This window comes from Lontra canadensis, unplaced genomic scaffold (assembly GCF_010015895.1).
Source record: "Lontra canadensis isolate GAN:19392208 unplaced genomic scaffold, GSC_riverotter_1.0 scaffold21, whole genome shotgun sequence".
NCBI lineage: Eukaryota > Metazoa > Chordata > Mammalia > Carnivora > Mustelidae > Lontra > Lontra canadensis.
Genome location: NW_022631015.1, coordinates 11,744,892 through 11,750,891, shown reverse-complemented (window position 1 = coordinate 11,750,891; position 6,000 = coordinate 11,744,892).

Below are 6,000 nucleotides of genomic sequence, written 5' to 3'. Positions count from 1 at the left end.
AGTCATATTAAGGGTTCTATATCTTGGGGCACCTGGGTGGCTCAGTGGGTTAAAGCCTCTGCCTTCGGCTCAGGTCATGATCCCAGAATCCTGGGATCGAGCCCCGCATCGGGCTCTCTGCTCTGTGGGGAGCCTGCTTCCTCCTCTCTCTCTGCCTACTTGTGATCTCTGTCTGTCAAATAAATAAATAAAATCTTTAAAAAAAAACAAAAGAGTTTCTAAATCTCCCAAACCCAGGATATCTACAGGAAAAAAAATCAAATGAAAATTTAAGGAGAAAAAAATTTAAAAGATTATCAAAAAAGATGAAGAAATTGTGTTCCATCCGCTCACAAGGTTTTCATAATTTATGAGTCTGAAAAGCTTTTTAAAGGAAAATTGAAAGCTGCTGGGACTCTCTTGTACAGTGCAGAGCACAGACATGCCCGCACATACATACATAATTTATTTAAATCATTTGAATTGGAATATATTTAAAAAACATTTCCTCACTGACTATTCAAGCCTCAGTGAAAAAGCCTCAGGACTCAAGCATAGTTATAAATCATCCATCCAAATATTTGCATCAGACATCTAGAGCAATAATAACAAAAATAAATGCCAGTAACCCACATCAGTCTAATTCGTAGTACTTCCCGGTCTGGGTAAGTTGGTTGTAAGCCTTGCATCCTGTCCCCAAAGTGATTTTGGAAGATACAATTTTCTACTGATAATTGCTTTAAAAAATACTGAGTTTCATATATAAATTTTTTAAAGATAGGTTTATTTATTTGAGAGAGAGAGTGAGAGAGGAAGCAGACTCCCGAATAAGCATGGAGCCAAGGCAGGGCTCGATCTCACTACCCTGAAATTGTGATCTGAGCGGAAACCAAGAGTAGGATTTTTGGCTGACTGAGCCACCCAAGAAGCCCCAAATTAAATTTATGCATAAAGACTATAACATACTCAATTCTCTCACTTTATCTTTTCAGACTTTTAAACCCAATTTGAGGTCATGTTTTCAAAATAGCATTCATGAACATGACTTTGGTGACTCAGGGGTGCGTGCTTTTCTGTGGAGCATATGCTGAGAAGGATCCCGCAGAGGCAAAGACCATGTGGTCCTCACTGTGTTACCCCAGGGCTGAGCACAGTGTCCCATGGCAGTGGCCAGTCACAAATGTAGAAATGGAAGGATGGTTTTGAAAGAATATCCAAAGTAAATGAACTGATGGCTGAACTAGCTAACTTCAAAAAGCAGAACATCACTGTATATTATAATTTTGGGGACACACATTTCAAATCCCCTTGTCCTTTGACAAGGACTAGGGGCTCAGGGAGAGGATTCATAAAAGAGTCCTATCAGATACCAGGTGGCACCAATACTTCTCTTTCATCCACGTATTCATTCATCGAAATTATTCTGGAGACTACCATGGTAAGTTCCTGGGATAGGAGATGGGGCAATGGAAGGCACTGCCTTCCCAGGATTAGGAAGATAATACATATATTCTTCCTTTTCCTTCCATTCCTTTGAGATCGGCTTGGTAACCACCAGAATTTGTTGATGATGATGATAAAGAAGAAGAAGAAGGAGAGGGAGGGGGAGGAGGAGGGGGAGAAGAAGAGAAGAAGAAGAAGAAGAAGAAGAAGAAGAAGGAGAAGGAGAAGGAGAAGGAGAAGGAGAAGAAGGAGAAGGAGGAGAAGGAGAAGAAGGAGAAGAAGAAGAAGAAGTAGTAGGAGGAGGAGGAGGAGAAGGAGAAGAAGAAGAAAACTGAACCTGCTGTGGGTATTTTTTCATATTCCCTTAGAAGAGGGTTTTTCAATTTCAGCACCATTAGCATTTTGGACCAGATAATTCTTTGTTGTTGAAGGTTGTCCTACTCATTGTTGGATGTTTAACAGCAACCCCAGTTTCCACCCACTGTATGCCAATAGCACTCTCTCCCCAGCTATAACAATCAGAAGGGTCCCCTGGAGGGGTCGGGGGAGCAAAAGCATCTTATTGGAGAGCCACCAACTTACCAGAGACGGACAACAGGAAATGATGTGGATGGCTGAGTGGGGCAAGAGTTAAGAGAAATTAGGGAATGGACAGTGTGTGTGTGTGTGTGTGTGTGTGTGTGTGTGTGTTTTAATGGATGGTATAGAATTTCACTTACCTAGTGATTTTTTTACCACCACCTTTAAACATTTGCTTCCTGTTAGAATGTAAAAAGGAGTAAAAGATCATTGGGCTATCATCTGCACACAAGGTGATGCACAGAAGGCTGGGGGCAAGAAAATCCTGGTAGATATGAGATACATGGCGCCTTTGGTAAGTGCAAGGCAGAAGCTGTCAAAGGCTGCAGAAGGGAGTAGAAAGCTGATGGAAATCTCAACAAGAGTTTCTAGGCTTCTGCTGGAGGCAGAATAGAAGAACTGCAAGGTGTACCCCTGAGATATGCTAGGATTTCATTAAGGGGCGAAGGCTGGGATCAGGACAGAAGAACTAAAGTAACAACAGGGTCTCTCTGCCCACCTCCACTACAAACTTTACTGATCAAAGCTCTATACTAAAAGTTTGACAGAAGAGGAGACATGCCCTCTTCTCGGTGTAAAAGAATTGGTCTGGGTCTCCAGCGTTCTTATTAATGCATGTGTCCGGCATTAAATCTAAAATAAAGAAACACTGAAAATCTAAAATTAAGGAACATATGAAAAAGCATGAAAGCAAACCCGCAAAAAAATTATCAAAGAAAAATAGTTAATATAACCAGAGCTCAAGACGTATTGGTATTTTCAGAAAGTCTTTAAAATTATATACAGATATATGTATATAATCCTTAATGAGATATTAGCAGTTAAAATCCAACAACACACAAAAAGTCATGATTAATAAATAAAAATCATGACCAAGTATGATTTATCCAGAAATGCATGATTAGTTTAATGTGTGAAAATAAATCAATGTGATTTGAATGAGTGAATTTATTAGAACAAAGAAGAAAACAATTATTTCAATAAATGCAGAAAGTGCACTAGATGAAATTCAACACCCATTCATGACAAAAACTATCAGCAAATGGAAATAGAAGAAACCTTTTTCCATCTAATTACAAGCTATTCTTCAAACTAATGACTCCGAATGCTTTTCCTCAAGAATGGAGATTAAGGCAAGAACGTCGGCTCTTACTTCTATTTTGTAATATTCTAGAAGTTGTGGCAATTCTGTAAGAAAAGTAAATGCAATAAAAAGTGTAAAGATTCTAGAGGAGGGAATCAAACTGTTATCAACGAAAACAATTTTGTGCATAGAAAATGCTATGGAATCTGCACAAATATGAAAACTAAGAAGTAAATTTAGCAAAGCTTCAGGATACAAAGTCACTATACCAAGAGCATACCCTATAACTTAGTGATAGAATATTGGCAAATGTAATCTTTAAGACATTACTCATGATAACATCCAAAAAGTTAAATAAGTAGGAATACATATAGTGAAAGGTATGCCAGATCTCTATGCTTGGAAAACTAAAAAATATTGTCAAGACAAATGAAACCTATATAAATGAAAAGAAATATTATTTTTATAAGCTGGTAGACTCAACATATCAAGTTGTCCATTCTCCCTAAATTTATGATAAATTCAATCTAATTTTAATAAAAAATCCAGCTGACTCTTTTAAAGAAAATGACAAGCCAAATCTAAAATAAATATAGAAATCCAGGGCATTTGGAATAACCAAAACAATTTTGATAAAGTTGGAAGACTTACATTAACCAATATTTTTAAAAAATTTTATTCATTTATTTTTGAAGGAGAGCAAGAGAGTATGAAAGTGGGGGGAGGGACAGAGGGAAAAGCAGACTCCCCAGTGAGTGGAGAGCCCCATGTAGGACTCAATTCCGGGACCCTGGGATTCATGACCTGAGCCAAGGGCCGACATTTAACCAACTGAACCACACAGGTGCCCCTACATTAGCCAATTTTAAGACTTACTCTGAAGCTATAGGAAATGAGATCATAGTCTATGGAACTGAAGGGGGTCCAGATATAGATCCATAGAACACAACAGAAGACTGATTTGCTCTATAAGCCAACTGATTTTCAACCAAAGGACCAAGTCATTCTAATAAGAAAATTAAAGACTTCGAACACAACTTTGGAACTGCTGGGACACCTGAGTGTTTGGGGGAAAAATTAATCTTGACTTTCTATTTCATACCATACAAAATTAATTGACTTTCCATTTCATATCATACACAAAAATTAATTTGATATGGATCATAGACCTGAATGTCAAAACAAAATATAAAACTTCTTTGCGAAAATGCATGAGGGTATCATCACCATTGGAAAGGCAAAGGGTTTCTTAAACAAGATATAACAAGCACTAATCATAAAAGAAGAAATTGCTGGGGGAGCCTGGTGGTGGGTATTAAGGAGGGCACGTATTGCATGGAGCACTGGGTGTGGTGCATAAACAATGAATTCTGTAACACTGAAAAGAAATTAAATTTAAAAAATTTAAAAAAACCAAAACAAACAAACAAAAATCCATGTATTCTGCCCTAGAATCTCTTATTCTAGGAATTCATTATAAATAAATAATCACAGAAGTGTAAAAAAAAAAAAAAAGAAGAAGAAATTGCTAAGTCAAACTGCATGAAAATTAATAATTTATTCACCAAAGGTCATGATTAAAAAAATTAATTATCAAACCACAGACTGGAAGAACATCTATGTAATACATACATTCGATAATGGATTATATCCAGAACATATATAAAATTCTTAAAAACCCAAAATAAAAAAAAATCCCGATTTATAAAAATAGTCAAAAGATGTGAACAGACACGTAACAAAAGAAAAAATTGCCAATAAGCTCGAGAAAAAGCACTCAGCATCACAGATTATCAGGGGCCTGTCCACTGACACCACAAAAGGATACCGTTTCACATAAATCAAGAGAGCTGAAATAATAAAAAGTGAAAATACCAATGTGGGCCCAAGTAAAATTAAAATACTGGCGATTCCATATGTGAAGGAATTGAAACTCTTAGGTATTGCTAATAAACGTGTAAAATGGTAAGAACACTTGGGAAAAATTTTGGAAGTTGTTTATAAAGTTATCACATATCTGGTTATGGTCCTACGAGTCTACTTACACAAGAGAAATGGAAAAAGGAAATGAGCGCATAAAGACCTTTAAAACAGTGTCCATAGCCGTCTTAATAATATCTGTAGAGGGAAGGCAGTCCAGTAGTACCCACAGAGGACAGCTGATGAGCTTCCGCTGTATTTATACAATGGAATACTACAGAGGAATAATGTGGAACAAACTTCTGATGCCAACAATGTCACGGGCAACCCTGAAGAAACATCATGTTGAACGAAATTACCCAGACCCAGAAGAAGACATATCGTATGCCTCCAATTTATAAAGGCAAAACTAATTTATGGTGAGACAAATCAGAATAATAATTTCCTCTAAGTTCCATTGGAAGGTGGGGTGGAGTGAGAAAGAGTGTGTGCATTTGTGGCAGGGGTGGGGGGTTTAAGTGGCTGCAAAAGGATGTGATTTATTTTTCCAGGGGATGTTCTACACCTTGGTTTGGATAAGTCTATAGAGTTGTCCAATCCCACCAAGCTTACTGCATGAAAATTAGACTTTATAAGATTTTTTAAGTATAAAAGATGCAAAATTTATAAAGCTGCTTGAAAAATGAAAGGCAAAATCTCTGAAGATATTGTTTGGAGGAACACAAAACAAAAACTTCCTGAAATCCACTGGCTGCGACACTGTTACAAACCAACGAAAGCGTGATTCTTTGCATCTACTTCCTCTACCTTTTGGCACAAGCCTTTTGGTACTACAGTTGTGTCTAATTGAGTAGAGATGCTAGTTCCTTGGGCTCTGGATCAGAGTCATGAAACTGACCAAGTGGAAAGACCAGTGGAATTAACCAAGAGACTGTGAATGCTCAGCTGGTCTTGAAGACAAGTGTCAATCAACAAACACATACTGCCCATTGAGG